This window comes from Aegilops tauschii, chromosome 3, assembly GCF_002575655.3.
Source record: "Aegilops tauschii subsp. strangulata cultivar AL8/78 chromosome 3, Aet v6.0, whole genome shotgun sequence".
In the NCBI taxonomy this organism is placed as follows: domain Eukaryota; kingdom Viridiplantae; phylum Streptophyta; class Magnoliopsida; order Poales; family Poaceae; genus Aegilops; species Aegilops tauschii.
The window spans coordinates 217,838,530-217,858,301 of record NC_053037.3 but is presented as its reverse complement, the minus strand read 5'-3'; the positions used below and the strand labels follow the sequence as shown (position 1 = coordinate 217,858,301).

Sequence of the window (19,772 nt, the reverse complement as noted above, 5' to 3'; positions counted from 1 at the left end):
CCCACCGTGGGCAGCCGGCAGCTGCTGCTGCTGCTTGCGGCCACCTCGGCCGCGACGCCCGCCCCGGCGCTGCTGCTGCTCGGCGGGGGGCGGCGGCGCCGGGTAGGGGAACCCGGGCGGCGGCTGCGCCTGGAAGGGCCCCCGGGCGGGCCGCGGCGGGGGAGCCGGGGCGGTGGGCGGCGCACCGCCGCCGGTGCCGGCGGTGAGAGCCATATGGGTAGCCTGGGTGCGCGACATCTGCATCATCCTCTCCTCCAGCTTCAGGTATGCGACGATCTTGGGGAAGGTCGGGTTGGTGATGAGAGGGATGTTGGAGGCGGCGTTCCCGAAGTCTTCATTCAGGCCGCCGATGAGGGTGCTGAGGAGAAGCTCGTCGGAGACCTTCTCGCCGAGGTCACGGAGCTCGTCAACAAGCTTCTTGAGGTGCATGCAATAATCGTCAACAGACGAGTCAAGCTGCTGGCACCCAAAAAACTCGCCGTGCAAGAAAACCTTGCGTTGGAGCGCGTTGTCGGTGAAGAGGCCGTTGAGCTTAGTCCAAACGGCGTGAGCGTCATCATCGGCGGAGACCACCGTGTGGAAGAGGTCCTTCGAGATGGTGGTGTAGAACCAGCGGATGAGAGTGGCGTCGATGGACGTCCACTCCTCATCGTCCTCCATGAAGCGGGAGTCCACGGAGCCATCAATGTGATCCCGGAGATTGTACTCACGGAACACAAGGGAGAAGTACGTCTTCCAGGCATAGTAGGTGGAGGTGAGGTGATCGAGGACGACGGGAACCCGAACGAGGATATTGAGATTGCGGATGACGATGGGATCGGGGCCTTCGAAGGGGTTGGTGCGGTGGCTGCGGGTGGTATCGGTGGAACCGGGGGAGGCCATAGCCGAGAGGGGGGTGCGGCGGCGCGTGGTGAAGCGGCGCGGCGAGGGGGATGGCGGCGCGGCGGGTAGCGGCGCTGTGGGGTGCGGGCGGAAGCGCGAGGCGGCGGCGGCACACAGGGGGCGGCGGCGCGGCAGCGGCACGAAGTGGCGGCGGCGGCGGTGGCGACGGCGATGGGATCGCGGCGTCGGCGGCAAGGGTTAGGGTTAGGATCGTAGGTATGATACCATGTTGGAAACAAATATTTTGGCAATGCTACTCGATGTATTGATCAGTGCATAGCGCACGTATATATGGAGTACAAGGTGGGCCACAACCTCAACTATACAATGACTAGGAGGTGGGCCGGACTATACAATATACATGCACAAACCATATATTCAACAATAGAGAGTCTCCTATGTTGTCACTTTCATATACTAGTGGGAATCTTTCATTATAGAACTTGGCTTGTATATTCCAATGATGGGCTTCCTCAAAATGCCCTAGGTCTTCGTGAGCAAGCAAGTTGGATGCACACCCACTTAGTTTCTTTTGTTGAGCTTTCATACATTTATAGCTCTAGTGCATCCGTTGCATGACAATCCCTACTCCTCGCATTGACATCAATTGATGGGCATCTCCATAGCCCGTTGATTAGCCTCGTCGATGTGAGACTTTCTCCTTTTTAGTCTTCTCCACACAACCTCCATCATCATATTCTATTCCACCCATAGTGCTATGTCCATGGCTCACGCTCATGTATTGCGTGATAGTTGAAAAAGTTTGAGAACATCAAAAGTATGAAACAATTTCTTGGCTTGTCATCGGGGTTGTGCATGATTTAAATATTTTGTGTGATGAAGATAGAGCATAGCTAGACTATATGATTTTGTAGGGATAGCTTGCTTTGGCCATGTTATTTTGAGAAGACATGATTGCTTTGTTAGTATGCTTGAAGTATTATTGTTTTCATGTCAATATTAAACTTTTGTTTTGAATCTTATGGATCTGAATATTCTGGCCACAATAAAGAAGATTACATTGATAATTATGTTAGGTAGCATTCCACATCAAAAATTCTGTTTTTATCATTTACCTACTCGAGGACGAGCAGGAATTAAGCTTGGGGATGCTTGACACGTCTCCAACGTATCTATAATTTTTGATTGTTCCATGCTATTATATTATCCATCTAGGATGTTTTATATGCATTTATATGCTATTTTATATGATTTTTGGGACTAACCTATTAACCTAGAGCCCAGTGCTAGTTTCTGTTTTTTCCTTGTTTTTGAGTTTTACAGAAAAGGAATACCAAACGGAGTCCAATTGACGTGCCAATTTTGGATGATTTTTTATGGACCAAAAGAAGCCCCTGGAATGAAAGAGTTGGGCCAGAAGAGTCCCGGGCCGTCCACGAGGGTGGGGGCGCGCCCTACCCCCTGGGCACGCCCCCTATCTCGTGGACGACTCGGAGACCCCCCCCCTGACGTGAGACCTACGCCAAAAATTCCTATAAATACAGAAACCCCCAGAACATAACCTAGATCGGGAGTTCCGCCGCTGCAAGCCTCTGTAGCCACCAAAAACCAATCTGGACCCTGTTCCGGCACCCTGCCGGAGGGGGAATCCCTCACCGGTGGCCATCTTCATCATCCAGGCGCTCTCCATGACGAGGAAGGAGTAGTTCACCCTCGGGGCTGAGGTCATGTACCAGTAGCTATGTGTTTGATCTCTCTCTCGTGTTCTTGATATGGCACGATCTTGATGTATCGCGAGTTTTGCTATTATGGTTGGATCTTATGATGTTTCTCCCCCTCCATCTTCTTGTAATGGATTGAGTTTTCCCTTTGAAGTTATCTTATCGGATTGAGTCTTTAAGGATTTGAGAACACTTGATGTATGTCTTGCATGTGCTTATCTATGGTGACAATGGGATATTCATGTGATCTACTTGATGTATGTTTCGGTGATCAACTTGCGGGTTCAGTGACCTTGTGAACTTATGCATAGGGGTTGGCACATGTTTTCGTCTTGACTCTCCGGTAGAAACTTTGGGGCACTCTTTGAAGTTCTTTGTGTTGGTTGAATAGATGAATCTGAGATTGTGTGATGCATATCGTATAATCATGCCCACGGATACTTGAGGTGACATTGGAGTATCTAGGTGACATTAGGGTTTTGGTTGATTTGTGTCTTAAGGTGTTATTCTAGTACGAACTCTATGATAGATCGAATGGAAAGAATAGCTTCGTGTTATTTTACTACGGACTCTTGAATAGATCGATCAGAAAGGATAACTTTGAGGTGGTTTCGTACCCTACAATAATCTCTTCGTTTGTTCCCCGCTATTAGTGACTTTGGAGTGACTCTTTGTTGCACGTTGAGGGATTGTTATATGATCCAATTATGTTATTATTGTTGACAGAACTTGCACTAGTGAAAGTATGAACCCTAGGCCTTGTTTCCTAGCATTGCAATACCGTTTGTGCTCACTTTTATCATTAGTTACCTTGTTGTTTTTATATTTTCAGATTACAAAAACCTATATCTACCATCCATATTGCACTTGTATCACCATCTCTTCGCCGAACTAGTGCACCTATATGTTGTATTGGGTGTGTTGGGGACACAAGAGACTCTTTGTTATTTGGTTGCAGGGTTGTTTGAGAGAGACCATCTTCATCCTACGCCTCCCATGAATTGATAAACCTTAGGTCATCCACTTGAGGGAAACTTGCTACTGTCCTACAAACCTCTGCACTTGGAGGCCCGACAACGTCTACAAGAAGAAGGTTGTGTAGTAGACATCAGACCCCGCTGCCACGGGAGGGTAGGACAAAAGATGTCATGCAAGTTCTTTTCCATAAGCATGTATGACTATATTCGGAATACATGCGTACATTATATTGATGAATTGGAGCTAGTTCTGTGTCACCCTAGGTTATAACTGTTGCATGATGAATGCCATCCGACATAATTATCCATCATTGATCCATTGCCTATGAGCTTTTCACATATTGATCTTTGCTGCGTTACTTTGCCGTTGCTATTGTTACAATTGCTACAAAACTGCTACTATTACTTTTGCCACCGTTACCATTACTTCCATACTACTTTGCTACTAAATACTTTGTTGCAGATATTAAGTCTTTCAGGTGTGGTTGAATTGACAACTTAGCTGCTAATACTGGAGAATATACTTTGGCTCCCCTTGTGTCGAATAATTAAATTTGGGTTGAATACTCTACCCTCGAAAACTGTTGCGATCCCCTATACTTGTGGGTTATCAGATACGTGTTGTAGTACGACCCAGACTCTGTAGTAACCTCAGGGCCTCAACCTGTATATAAAGGGGAGCCCCTGAGGGGGAAAGGTTAGTTACAATCGAGCTAGGTTGGCGAATCCGCATCCTTGTAATCGAGATCTCAAAAAATATCAATCAAGAAGGAAGTAGGTCTTTACCTCCACTATGAGGGGCCGGACCTGGGTAAACCGTGTCCTTTGCTTCCCGATCAACCCCTCTCAAGCAACCTCCTAGTTGCGATGGCCTCCAGACTTAGTCCTTTCACGAGGACATCTGTCGTGACAAAACCATGATGCGTCTCCAATGTATCTTTAATTTTTTATTGTTGCATGCTATTATATTATCAACCTTGGATATTTTATATGCATTATTATGCTATTTTATATCATTTTTTGGGACTAACCTATTAACCTAGTGCCTAGTGAGAGTTGTTGTTTTTTTCCTTGTTTTTGTCTTTACAAAAAATCAATACTAAATGGAGTCCAAATGGAACGAACTTTTTTGACGATTTTTCTTAGACCACAAGACACCTTGGAAGCTTCGGGAGGAGGCCAGAGGGGCCACGAGGCGGCGACAAGCACGGGAGGGCCCCAAGCTATTGGGCCCCCCTGTGGCTCCCCTAACACTAGTTCTTCTTCTATAAATTGTCAAATATTCCGTGAAGACCAGAGGGCACCCCAAAAATACTTCTCCGCCGCCGCAAGTTTTTGTCTTCATGATATCCCATCTGGGGACCTTTTCTGGTACTCTGCCGAAGGGGGATTCAATCACGGAAGGCTTGAATCAATCTGGTTTGCAGTCCAGAATTATCTCCACCCAGATCTTCTCCTCATGTTTCATCAGTCCATCCTGGAGTTCAAAATCCAAGGCATGCATTTGCATCCACTGTCAGTTTTTGTAGCATGGTCTGTTTAGTGGTGTCCACAGTATAAGAATTTAAGATCTCCTGGATCCAGAGAGGTTTACTGGTAGACAGAGCTTGCACAGGAAACAAGTGTGCCACTCTGGAGAAAGCATCTGCTACAGTATTTTCTACCCCTTGTTTATACTAAATGGAAAACTAGAGCCCCACTAGTTTGGTCATTGCTTTTCTCTGCAAATCAGATGTCAAAATTTGATCCCCAAGGTGACACAAACTTTGGTGGTCAGTTTTGATCACAAAAGGAGCTCTGGACAAATAGGATTTCCACCTGTCGATAGCCATCATAATGGCTAGGAACTCCTTTTCATAGATGGAAATCTTCTGGCTATTTATCCCCAAGGCCTTGCTGTAGTATGCTATTGGATGTCCTTCTTGTGTCAGCACTGCTCCAATTCCAGTGTTGCAATAATTTGTTTCCACTGTGAAAGTCTTATTAAAATCCGGTAGTGCCAATACAGGAGTAGTGGCCATAGCTTGCTTCAAGTGCTGAAAATGCAGCCTGAGCAGTATCAGTCCATTGAAATGTCTATTTCTTCAACAGAACTGTGAGAGGTTTAGCTATCAAAGCCATAGTTTTTTCAAATTCCATAGTACACAGTTAGCCCCAAAAATCCTCTCAATTTAGTGACATTTGTGGGAGTGGGCTAGTCCAGCATAGCAGTTGTCTTGGCAGGATCAGTGGTCACTCCTGCATTAGTAATAATGTGGCCCAAGTACTCCATGGACTGTTGAGAAAAATAACATTTGCTTTCCTTGACAAACAAGTTGTGTTCCTTGAGTATATCAAATACTTCTTGCAAATGTTGTATGTGCTCCTCCAAGGTCTCACTAAATACCAGTATATCATCCATGAATATGAGCACGGATTTCCTATTTGGACCTTTGAAAGTGAAGTTCATGAAGCATTGAAAAGTAGCTGGAGCAATACAAAGCCCAAAGGGCATCACCTTAAACTGATATTGCCCATTATGAGTTTTGAATGTTGTTTTAAACTCATCTACTTCTGCCATTCTTATTTGGTGGTATCCTGATCTGACATCCAGTTTGGAGAACCACTTAGCACCTCATAATTCATCCAACAACTCATCAATCAGTGGCATTGGAAATTTTCTTTTGATAGCGAGGGAATAGAGTTTTTTGTAATCTACACAAAACCTCTAGGTACCATCTTTTTTCTTGACCAATAACACAGGTGAAGCAAAAGGACTCAAGCTAGGTGTTATCAGCCCAGGCTGTAGCATTTCTGAAACTTGTTTCTCTATTTCATCTTTCTGTAGAGGGGACTATCTATATGGTCTACAATTGACAGGAACAACGTCAGGTAATAAGTGTATCTCATGGTCAAAATCCCTATGAGGAGGTAGGGTTTTTGGGTCCACAAATGCAGGTTTGTTTTCTCGTAACAGCTGCCACACTACCTCTGGCACTTCAGTCACTGGAGCGACACAAATATGGTGCAAAACAGCAGTGGCCCAAATATCATTTCCCTTGTCCCACTTCCTGAGCTGTTCCATAGAAACTTCCTTAATCTGCTCTTGTTTAGCAGGTAACACTCCTGGTAACTTGATTTCTTTGCCCTGATAGTCAAACTTGATCCATTTGTCTGCCCAGTGACACTGCATGACACCCCATTGCTCTAGCCAGTCCATACCCAATAGAATGTCATGTCCTCCAATTCTAGGACCTGCATGGAAGAGGGGAAATTATGGCCCTGAATCCACCAGTTCAAGTTGGACACAAACTCAGTGCAGGCCACTCTGTCTCCATTGGCCACTTTAACTTGCAGGGGAGTTGCTAGTTTCTCTACAGTAAATGATATTCTGCTCAGTAGTGCTTGATCTACAAATGTATGGGTGCTACCTGAGTCGATAAGCACCAGCACTACTCGACTACAAATGAGAGCTCTAAGTTGGATTGTCTTGGGATGAGCAGCACTAGAGAGAGCTGTAATAGAAATATGAGCACATTCTGGTTGGGGATCATCCATGATGGCATCCAGCACAGCACCAGAGATGTTCTCATGATGGTCCACCATTTCTGTTGCTTTCAATTGAGTTGCAGGAGCAGGTGCCTTGTTACACATGTGTCCATGCATATATTTCTCTCCACAACTGTAACACAAACCATTAGCACGCCTATATTCTTTTAGTTGCTTGGCTTTCCAAAGTTCACCAGGAGCAAAAATGTGTTTTCTGTCATTTCCTGCAACATTGTTCTTCTAGAAATTGGATTTAGAGGACTTTTGCTGAGCTAAGAGCCTGCTAAGAGCCCTTCCTGGACTGTAGCATACATGGATGTTGTCTGCACATTGATTGGAAGTTGGAGTTCCACTACACTTCTCAGTTCCTCTTTCAATTCCATGACAAACCTGGTTACCAGAAACATGTCACTTATGGAAGGCTCATACAGTCTGATGTTGTATACCAGTTGTTGGAATTGCGCCTTGTACTCCACCGTGCCTTGTTGCTTGGGCATCATTAGAGATTTCAGTCTCTCTGTGTGTATGTTGACGTCAAACTCCTGCAAAACAGCCGCACGGAATTGTTCCCAAGTATGAAATGCACTGTGCTGCTTGAATGCCTGATGCCAATGAGCTCCATTACCTGACAGATACAGGGAAGCCGAAGTAACTTTGACATTGTCAGGAATGTGATACAGCTAAAAAAATGCTTCACACTTGTCAAGCCAAATCCTCACATCAGTACCATCAAAGCGCGAAAAATCCATCTTAGGCATCCAAGTGCGTTTCCCAGCAGTGTCCTCCCCAACAACCGAAGCAACTTGGCCCGCAGGCGGTATCTAAATGTGCACCTGAGGAAAACGTGGTTGTGCGCAAGCCTGAACTAGAGAATTGGCACCCAGTATTCCATCGGAAACCTTGGAAACAGTCGGCGACGAACTCTTCCCACTACCCTGCATATTATTTTGCTTGCCCAACTGCGCGGCATGCGCCTGCTCTTGCTGAACTTTCCCTAGGGTGTCACAGGACAAATTGACTTTCACTTGTACCTGATCCAGTCGGGTCGCTTGCTATGACAACTTGGCGTCCATGCTTCCAATTTTTCGCAGATGTCGTCGACGATGGCGAACTTGTCCTAGGTCGCGCGGATCTCGGCCAACTCCTGCAGCATCCACGCCCGGAACGCCTCCATCTCGTCCGCGAGGTAGCACGTCTACGGGTTGGGCTTGAACGCCGTCGTGGTGACGAATTTTCCCAAATCAACCCACCTCAGGTCAGGAATTACGCAGATCAAACCCTGAGGTGATCCGCTACCATCGCGTCGGATTTGCCGAGTACGAATTGGGAAAAAAGATTGGGTGGCGAGAGCGAAAAGGGCAGCTTTGATACCAGATTGTCACATCCTAACCGCGACAGGGTTTCGCCGATGGCAGGAGTCGGTCGGGGAAGTGAGGAGACGGGATCTGGAGACGAGGTTGGAAGGTAGAAGAAACAAGAACAGAATGAGAGGTTTAGAGCTATTTCATTTCTTTGATGTTGATTACAGGAGCAGACCGTTGCTTATAAGGTGCACGGTTCGCTTACATGTCTATCCCGGCCCACACACACTCTACGATGGCCTAACCCATCTTTTGAATTACCCACCAACGCTTGATGCTTTTTTCCTTGTCTGTTTTTGCCTTCCATCTAGGTGACGCTCATTGTCAGCATGCTAGTACTAACAAGTGAGTGTGAGAACGAGATGAAATGAGTTTTCAAGGGGTTTCATGCAAATGTATGCTTCATCGATTACTTGGTGGGTCCATCAGGTTGAGGCAGCAACAATCCAAGCGCCACTTTGGCTAGTCAATGCAGCTCGAGCGAGTTTAGGACCTATGTTGTTGTAGGCTTTTTTTTGAATGCTATGTTGTTGTTGTAGGCTTAATTAAAGAGCTTTAGGACTCAAATCTGTTTATAGAATTTGTGATGAACTAGTAAATATGCCCGTGCGTTGCTACGGGTGACAATGCAGCTAAACGAATCGAACAAATGATTAAGTTACTTGAATGACTTCTTAAAGATGGAATGCATGGATAGTATCATGAGGTAGACCTACAAAATTTTATTTAACCATTGACTGCTTAGGCGCATCAATCAGTCTTTTTTCAGTTTGATATGTTGATGTCCAAGAGCACAATTTTAGTTTAGGGGTTGTTCAGATCTCCTTCAACGCCATGCTTCACCAACTACACGAATCAGAGGCCTCTCATAGTACAATTTGGTGAAGTTGCCGAAGCTTATCTTCGTGAAGTCAAAATCACAGAGCTTAATATATTTACGATGACAGTGCCATCGCCAACTGGCTTTACACTTACTTGTGTATCTCCAATTTCATGAACTTTCATGAACCCCGTCGAAACACTATCCATGACGTTGGATTGTTTCCTTATCACAAGTCTGCCACGAAGCGCTATCGATGGCGTCGCCATTGTTCCATTCTCACAAGCTCACCACTGTCCAGCCACCAGCCCTCCACCTCAATTCTATTTGTGTCGTCGCCCCACCATTGGCTCCCTCTCCTCCCGTCGTCCTCCTCCCTCCATCACCCTCTTTCACACCATTGGCCTCCTTCCTAGTGTCACCCTCTTCACCAACATAGACCCCCTCCCCGCCGTCGACCTATGCTATGTTCGTGGCCAATCCCTCATCCAACAGAAGTCCCAAATGGTGCAAGTCCTCCACGAAAGCTGGACCACGGCGTTGAAGCTTCAACATTTCCATACATTTAAGATTAGGCTTATATGTATGTTTCTTTCCCTGGAGTTGTTGCATAGTGAAATAGTTTAGCATAGCAATGTTAACTTCAGCTAGAAATACAATATATCTGCTCCGGTAATAGCTCATCTAAATAAATGTTATTTTTCACTTGTATATATACTTTGCAAGTAATCTTTCATCAAGTTCCCACACATAGATGTAAAATCACTGCCACTTGCATTCAATCGCCAATTGTAATAATTCTCTAATAAACCTTTTTATTCTAATTTTTTGCTGGCTCTACAGGGAATATCAAGGTCACGGCTACCAGATTTTTAGATCAACATAATGTGTCAGTATATCATCACTTTTAAAATAAAGAAATTTGCAGATATGATATAAACTTCAGTGTCACTACATTTACAATCCATATGATAAACAATAATGGCCCATAGCTCATACATGTACAATATGAATGTTAGAAGGTCCACCACACTTTCCTGCTCCATCCTTGCTACAGCTGAGAGAGAATAGGCATACAATGTGTTACCCTTGCAATATGAGAAGCAAAGTACAGAGCCACAACGGTATTTCAAGTAGGCACAAGAGAGAGAATATATTGCATTACTTCTATAAGGAATATAATGGTTCCAATGAATTGGTATCCAGGTTTGACTACTTCCATAAGAAACTTATTTCCTGTAGTGTGTAGACACTTGAAGAAACATGTTTAATGTAATCTAGACACTTGAAGAAGGCAAATGTATATGAAGCTCTGCAATTCCCTCATTGGTCCTGACATATTGGATCCTTCGCCATGCATCCTGGGTTCAGGGGCTCATTCTTTCCCTTGCTTCAGTTGCTTGTTACCTGGCATACAACGTGTCATCTCATTCCAAAAAATACTGAAGGACTAATAGACATGGTCTTCATGAGTTTATCCATTGCTTGCATCTGTATGTACATACTGACATGGAGTAACTCCTCTCTCAGTGAATTTCAGAAAAGGGTCATTTGGCGATGACTCATGTGAGCTGTGCTCAAGCCAGTTGACCAATGCTGCAGCTAAAGCATGTTTGGAGAAAGTAACCATGCTGAGATATAGGTTAGAAACAAAATAGAAGCCAATTTTTAAGATAAAACATGGTAAACATGATAAACATGGTATTAGCACAACTGGAGCAAAGATCACAACATGGAAAAATGATCATCATTATAGATAAAAAATAGGATGGGTGAATAAAATAATTATTTCTCCTCAATTTGACATAGCAGAGCACGAGTACACCCAAATAGATACATAATTTGCCTGCTTTCCATACTACCTAGATAATTAGAATTGCTTGAAGGCAAAGTCTATAAGAAAGGAATATGTAGAAATTTGAAAACCAACATAAAGTAATCTGACATTGTTCTAACCTTACAAATTGAGGTGCATTAGTAAGAAAAGTGAAACTTCTTACCCTGTTGCTTGCACAAGTAGCAGGCTTTCCTAGGTTTGAATCACTCCAAGAAATCAATGGGTAAACTGCGGCATCTGCTCTGTTCTGCTAATTGTGCGGTAGTACGAAGTGGTTAAGACATCGACATAGGGACGGATTGCATCACAAATTTGACAACCAACAACGACAGGAGCACATCTCTGAAGAAAGCACAAATCCACAATGTGATCTCTACTCTCTGATAGCCGGTGGAGAAAGTAGACGGAGAGCGCCATCACCAGCACATACATGGGGTTCATCACGAGCACTGGCGGAGCTCTGTCCAGGCTACAGAGGCGACGACGCGGGGTTCATCTCCGTCGCGCACATTCAGGCGTCCACCGGCGGGCTGCATGCCCTGTCGAGCCGGCCCTAGTGCTCTGTCAAGGCTATTAGTGCAGTAGCGCAGGTCGTTGCGCACACCGGCTCAAGATTCATGCCCCTGTATCGCTTCTCGGCGTAGTATACTCGCCGCCTACTCACTGGCCCCGTTTGCACCCTGCACACACACACCAGCCACCAATTAACATATATGCACAGCCACCAATTAACATATATGCACACACACACACAAGAAGCTACGCACCGCATACTCTACACAACCAGGACAACATCTTCTACACACTCTGAATTGATTACATAACATCACAGAAAACAATTTTGTTGTCAAATTTCAATATATTATGGAAAGCATGCTGAAAGAAACTTTGATAGTTGAAAATGCCTAATTATGTTTCCTATGGGCATCGGTTAAAATGTCAAGAGTAGGGTTAAGAATACCATGAATATATAGCCTTCTTGCCATAACGTATCATCAATCTAGTCAGTTGTCCTTTTTTGTATGGGCGCATGATCCATAGCTTTGAGATCCATATGTCTATTCTACCAACAGAAGACTATGCATATTAGTGAAAATGATATCGATACATTTGGAAGGTTTGTTTAGTTGTAAAATTATTGTACAACATACCTTTGATTATTCTTAAAGACTGAATGAAGTTAATGTGAGATCCGAAGTGTCTTCAGAATTGGCGAGTGGAGAAGATCAAGATCAATTAACATCAGATGGTGGCTGAAGATTGAGAGAGAATATTAATTGCCTTAGCAGTCATCTTGGGCAGTTGGCATGGATGTTGGTCCCTGACTGATGACGCTCTGCTTGTTTATTTGTTCCCGCAGATCCTCTAAATGACTGGCAGGGTGCCGCCGATGAATAGCTCATCTGTGAGGCCCTCCAGAAACGATAAATAAGCCGTGTTGACGGGAGTTTTTTACTATGCTGCTGGTACAAACGCCGTGAAATACCATCAGAAGCACACCATACCACCAATTAGATGGCTGCAATGGTATACCAATTTCGTTAACAAACTATGAATTAATTCTAAAAACCTATTCTGATTAGGTATCAACATGCATGCATACGTATATGTAAACACCTTTAGATAGAGCTCAAGGACTACAACTGTAAGATCCAACAACAATCGGAAAAAACTGAAATTCTGCTGCCACAAGGCCCACAACCGCAGGAAGAAATTCTAGATCAAGACTGCTCTATTCCTCCACGCAGGCTGGGGGCGAAGGTGCGGGTTGTGATCTCGAGCAACCAGAACTGGGCGGTAGATGCAGGCATGAAGTTTGAAACCTAAGGTTAATATGAGAGCTCCCCGTTGTATACTTCGTGGACACCTGATCGACCAGTCGTGGGTACTGAGGTGTACGCAGTGGTGGCAGTATGTGTGTAGTGAAGCTATAGGGAATCTGTTCATGCATGAGTCAAACTGAAACCTGATGTCTATGCTTTATGATATAATGCACAAAAGATTAGTAACTGGAATCTTAATTTATTTCTATAGTATTAAGTGGGCAATTATGCCCCATACCCCCATCTATAAATTGTAGGACTGCCCCAATGACAGTGCGACTGTGTGCTGAGAGTAGACATTCACAGGAGCTCTGGAAGGTGCTTATTAGCAGATGGTTGGTAGGCATTGCATGCTATGGTTTCTCTTTTCTTAATATAATTACATGAAAAAAGCGATTGGCTACAGAGCATAGAGTCTGATCTCTGATGTGCTCATGTTCTCACTTTCTCACCAAATCTGAACCTAAACATTATATTAGTTTGCACTTCAAACATCTTCCGTCTAGTAATTCTATTCATGCATGATCAAGATTGTAGAAACACATACATGTGATTAATCAATCTCGAAAAAATACATGTGATTAAGGATGGGAAAAGACAAACCTGAGGGTTGAAGTAAGATGGAGTTGCATGAATTCTCCATCTTCACGATTGCTAGTTTGACTCTTGTCAGAATATTAGAAATCCCTATCGGCAAAATCAAAACACATATGAAAGCCTTGCGGTATCCATCCTTCCCCTACTAAAATTTGGCTGCAATCAGAAATATTTAATCATTGACAACTGCGGAGATGGGGTAGGGGTCAAGTCAACAGATCTTGGCGGTGCCGGTGCTTGTCAATCATCTATGAAACAGGGGAGACATACCATGCGGCAAGTTGGAGAGGCGCGCTGTCGAGGAGGCTCGGCACGGTCGTCAGCGGGGCTGCGGGATGGACGTCGACGAGCAGCTCGTCCATGCTCCCCGCATGGCCGACGAGCAGCTGCGGCTAGGTGTCGCGGGACATGCGGCGGATCCTGCCGATCTCGTCCAGATTTGGTGATCACGGATCGAGGACGGGTACCACAGGGTGGAGGGACGGCGGCGGCGGAAGAAACCCTCGTGCGGGGCAGCAATTTCAGCGACGGGCGAGTCAGGGCTGCGTACGAACTGTTTTTTACACTTATGTTTGGGCTACGGTGGACTGCGGGTTGATTTCTAAAACCACAGGGACGCGGCCCGAAGGAAGTACTCGCTTCAGGTCGAGGCCCAGCCGGTTGAGCTTGCTGGTGACCACGAAAATCGACGGATGAAACGGTTTCCGAAATAGTACCGCCTCGCATATATGTTTTAAATTTAAACTGAAAGCGTAAATTCACAGGAAGAAGCGTATTATGACGGTGAACCCGACAAAGTCAATCCGTGCTTTATTATTATAGCAAAAATGTCCGTGCGTTGCAACGGAAGAAAAAATATGCCTCAATCTTAAAAGATGGTTCAAGTCCCCACACAGATACACGCCCACCATTTGAACACAGCGGAGAGGCACTAATAGCATAGACTGTGAATATGAAATATTAATAAAGCTTAATTTCCCTGTTCAAGTTTAATAGTGCCAAAAAAGTTACAAAGGCATGCATTGTTTTGTACATGGATTGATAGCTACAGAGTATCTACTGCCAGTGTAGATTTTCTAGCTTGAATTGTACCCTTCCTGCATAGAATAAGAGATTTTTAATATGCCAAATCTCATTTCATGACATTAATTTTAAAACATTATCCTACTGTAACAATTTTAAATTAAATTGATGAAATCTAACAGGCTAATATTTCTTTTAGGTGAGATCATATATTCATTTTTTTCTTAGGAATATTCAAAATCTCATTGTTAGTTTATTTAATTTTCTAAAATGAAGTTTTATTTTTTATATGATCTTCCTTGGTCATTGTACCTGAAATATGACTATGTTTGTAGGAAAAATAAAACAAAAACTTAAATGTGTAGTTAATTTTATTTTATTTAGAAATATGAGCATACATGTTTTGATTGTTTGCACCTGGTTATATTTTTTGGAAAGATGTTTTGATTGTTTGCACATAATATTATTATTTGGTAACAAAAAAAGCCTCAAATGTGTAGTTAATTTTGTCATCCGCATGAGGCATTTTTTTGAGCGTTTGTGAGTTTTATACAGTTTTTTTGTGTGTGTTTGCCTCGGCTTCCATCGCCATCAGCATATGTCCATGTCCCTACGCACACTCGTAGTAGTTGGCAATTGCTGACGCAAATGATGGTATGTGTGCATGGCGTGGTAGTCATTTTTTGATTGATCATGGGGTATTCTTATTCCTATCCTCTTGAAGCCAATGTTCATTTTTTGATAAATGTAAATCCAACTCCTATTTCTAACCCATTTGAGTTAAATTCTAATGAGTTTGAATTTAAATTCTTCCATCAGGAACAAACCTTATGTACCTGGATTAAGCACATTTAAATTAATCCAAGGGAATTTTCGTCGCTTCAAAACTGTTTTCAAACTCCGTGTTTGTATTTCCAAATGGAAAAGATAAGTAAAAGTTAGCACAGAGAACACCCAACTGAGGCCCACTTGCCTAGCCGGCCTAGTAAAAAAAGCCCATCTTCTTTTTCCCCTTAACCCTAGCGATCTCATCATATGCCCGATCCCAAATCCCTTCTGCGCCGCCACCCACATGCCCGATCCCAAATCCCTCTCTCTCTCTCCTCGAGATATCCTCGCCCCCTGCTCCCCGCGCCTCCCAGCAAGGCAAGGTTTAGCCAGCCGGCGAGATCCTCCTCCTCTAGGCCTCCCCTTCCTTTTCTTCTCTCCCCTGAGCGAGCCCCGCCATGGCAAGGAGCTCGGCACGCCCCGTGTGTCTGCCTGGGCGCGAGCAGCAGCAGCTCATCCAGCTCGTTAACGGCCCCGAGCAGCAGCAGCACGTCCAGCTTCGTTACCGGCCCATGCAACCATGGCCACCTGATGATCTACGCCGCGCCCCTCCGTCTCCGGGCGGGCGTCGTGGCGCGCCGCCGCGGCCATGTCCAGCCTCGGACTCCACTTGATCTCTCAAATCTGTCCTCTCAGACGTGTTTCAGTGGACGTGTTGTGCCTCCGCGACGGCGGCGACCGCCTCTCGTCGTCTCCCTTTCTTCGATCTTGGGTTTCTGTCTAAAGAATTCTTTCTTTGACCCCCTCGGCCGCTTGTTGTCTTTGACCCTCAAAGATATTTGAACTGGTTAGATTGTATCGAAGAAAACGATGTGGGATTATCTATTCAATTGTTTTTACCAGATGTTTGGGATGGATGAGGCCCACGCTGGCTGACGATTGACGTACGAAAAAGTAGGACGAAGTTACGGAAAAATCACATGAATAATAGTACCACCTCAGATAGAAAATAATATAGGTGGAAACAAACAGAAAGCGTATTATAACATGAGAAGAAAGCGTATTGTGACGGTGAACCCGACAAAGCCAATAGCTCAAGACTCCCTCTCCTCCTCCTCCTCCCATGACCGACTGCCAGACATGTCCTCCTCCCACGACCGACTGCCAGGCATGGTGACATTAGTAAACTCTTTGAAATCTTCCACACTACCACATGAAAAACAACATGAAAAGATGTGTTGTGCAAAAACATAACCGTGAAAGGAATTCATAAGTGTACTGTAGGTGTGTGCAATTTAAATCACAGAAATATCTACCTGGTCGCGAGTATCTCTTCATGTATTCGTTGGCGTTGCTTAGTGATGCGGCGATGCCCCAAAAATATCGCACTCTAATAAAAATAGTAAAGTCTTGGTACAACATTCTTGCTTCACTACGGAGGCAACAAAGATTTCCATGAACCAGTGTGGGCAAGGTTTAGGGACTGGTAGCATAGCACTATTTGTGTTCAATGATATTAGAAGCATTTTTTTGCGGAGTAATGATATTAGAAGCATTTTTTGCGGGGCAATAATATTAGGAGCATTGTACAAAGATCCTTTATCAGTGGCTAATAGAACAAAGTAAAGTGTGGAGTTTGTGTCGCACACACCATGGAGTCCGACTGCTTGTGCTTTGGTGATCAACATTATTTTTATTAGGAGGATTGTAAGAGTTTGTGACGGGCGCTAGCTGGTCGAGCAGAAAAAATAAGAGCAAATATTTGTTTTGTTCTCAGAAAAATATTGTACATGACCAACATAGAATGAATCCTGTTTATTGTGATTTAGACATAGTATTTTTTTTGCGCATGTTAAACAATTCCAGCAAATTTGCTTTTGAGTTTTGACGTCAACAATTCAGATATAAAAAGTAGTTCAACTTAATTTGGCGTTGCTACTATATCCATGGACGGAGACGTTTAGTGCCATTTGGAGACAGCTTTTAGTTTTCTGTATTTTTCTTTTTAGTTTTCTGTATTTTTCTTCCTTACCTTAAATTATGGGACAACTTCCACTTTCCATTTTTCCAAATCCCCCGCCCTCTTTCCTTCCTTATCCTGCCATACAACATATGAAATCCCTCCTCTTTATTTTCTCTCTTTTCTTCCTTATTCTGTCAAGAGACATGAACTCCCTCCCTCTTTCCTTCTTCATTTTTCCGTCTTTCCTTCCTTATCCTTATTATGGAAGGACTTATTTCCTTCTATGTTGTTTCCCGAGATGGCTCCTTGATACCGAGAAAATTCGAAGATGTATATAAATTACAAAGATTGGGTTTAAGAGAGCGGTATGGAACTATTTAAAAGGTGAATCAACTGTCTAAATATAATGCACCGTGATGTTTTTTTAGGAAAATACACAGGCGGTCGAAAATCCTCCTGATGTGATAGACTAAGAGGGTAATCCTTGTTACTCGGAACATATGATGGGCCAGCTGACTTGGACGCTCGATCTGTGCACTTTTCTGGCAACCCGTGTTCGAGTCCTCAAAATATCATATTTTTTGTGTGTGGTCGTTTTTGAAAGAAGCGACTTAAAAAAAGGATAACGGTGAACACATGCACGACTTTAGCCCAGTGCGCGTTGAGACGAAACGCCAGGTCATGGGTTCGATCCCCGTAAAATCAACTAATTATTGTTGCTGCTCTACAATCTCGGCTCGGCCCATATGCAAGGGCAAAGTCGCTACTCACAATCTCGGCCCATGTGGGGCAAAGCCCATGACGGATAGAAAATCGTAATTTATCGAATCTATACCGATGGCAACATTAGTACCACCTCACGTATATGTTTTAAATTCAAATTGAAAGCGTAAATTCACGGGAGGAAGCGTATTGTGACGATGAACCCGACAAAGTCAATCCGTGCTTTATTTTATATATATATATATATATATATATATATATATATATATATATATATATATATATATATATATATATATGAAAATTGCCCGTGCGTTGCAACGGAGAAGAAACTATCCCTCACCCTCCCACTAAAAGAACATAACCTGCAAGGTGAAACAAGAATACCAAGATACACAAATGTGATAAGATAAAAGAACTTCCGTGAGTTAATTCACTGGCATGTATAAGCTAGGATAATTATGGGAGAAAATCAGAACAGATTGAAAAAGTAAAAAGAAACAAAGTTTGATGACATTTAGTAAAATGGTACATTTATTTTGACTATAGGTTTAGTTTTAACTAACATTAACAAACTAAGACTCTAAACAACACACACAAAAAGAAGAGGGAGAAGATAAGGGTTTGGTTTTTATTGAACGATAATTAGTGAATCCATGTATGTGCTTGGCTATGAAGCAAGTGCAGTTGTCACGAACCAGGGTTGGTAGGTCCCCTAGACATAGTTTGGGATGTGGTAAACTATATCTAGAAAAGACATATTTATGGTCAATGAAACTAATCTAGAAACACAAAAAAAATCTTTAACCCATAATACTGTTGTCTTTCTAATATGATAGCACAAACAAATTTAACCAGAAGCATGTCTAACACAATCTTTTTTGTCTTTTTTAATCTAAAAACACAAACGAAATTAACCGGAAGCATCTCTACCTTATAATCCATTTGTGCATTGAGTTCCACCAATCTTCCTAGGAGGCAGGCTGCAAGGAGTGATACGCAGGGGCAAGCGCATGAAACAAAAGCGACAGGATTTCCATACACCAGGTGAAAAACAAGAGCTCGCAAGCAAGGAAAGAGTTAGTTCTAAATCAAAAGTTGCAGAGTCTACACATGAAACTGAAGGCGTCAAGAGATGGCTTGCATCACTCTCAAAAATCATAGCTTGCATCAACTATACCATTGCTGAAGCGCCCTTGAGAATCTTGGTACTAATCTTGGTATCTCGTTTTCTAAATATGCCTAGTAGTCTATCCTGTATATAACTGTAATGTGTCACCTTTACATAAAATAAGAAAGCAAGCATTAAATGTCTCCTCTAGATAAATAACACACTACAACAACATGCATTATGTCAGGCATAGACAGGCACAAAACTCAAAGAAGCAAAACTGATACGGAGGACTATCCATTACAGAACAGTGAACAAGCAACATAAGACTCCACACTTTACATGAACAACAACTCAAATAAGCGTCAGAAATCTACTTGTCAGATCTAACTTCAGAGTTCAGAATTCAGTATACATATCTAACATCAGAAGAAAGTCGACCTCAAATAAAGCTTGAGTCCCATGATTCAGGGACGAACAAATTCAGCAGCAGAAACAATTAGATAAACCATGGCATAAAAAAATAAACAGATCTAGAGCATGTGCATGTATGTCCACGCACAGGCTATCTAAAAGTACTTATTTTGCATCTTCTTGTCAATATTTTGCACTGTGCACAATTATCATAACTTAAGCTAAAGATTGTACGTAGGCAACACAGCCACATGTACCTTGAA

The 19,772-nt window shown here is 43.4% G+C and overlaps 1 long non-coding RNA gene across 5 annotated transcripts; it reads right to left on the bottom strand.

Annotated features, from left to right (window-relative positions):
- Nucleotides 1-10,392: 10,392 nt before the first annotated feature.
- On the bottom strand, nucleotides 10,393-14,002 carry LOC109756915 (uncharacterized). 5 transcript variants are annotated; one of them, XR_012204786.1, is made up of 6 exons: nucleotides 13,778-14,002; nucleotides 13,514-13,663; nucleotides 12,239-12,606; nucleotides 12,049-12,145; nucleotides 11,251-11,767; nucleotides 10,393-10,852 (listed from the first exon to the last, which is right to left on the bottom strand). It is a non-coding gene; the product is annotated as an uncharacterized lncRNA (long non-coding RNA). The 5 variants fall into 5 exon arrangements; XR_012204784.1 differs by having other exon boundaries at nucleotides 10,393-11,767; nucleotides 12,049-12,150; XR_012204783.1 differs by having other exon boundaries at nucleotides 10,393-11,767.
- Nucleotides 14,003-19,772: the final 5,770 nt, after the last annotated feature.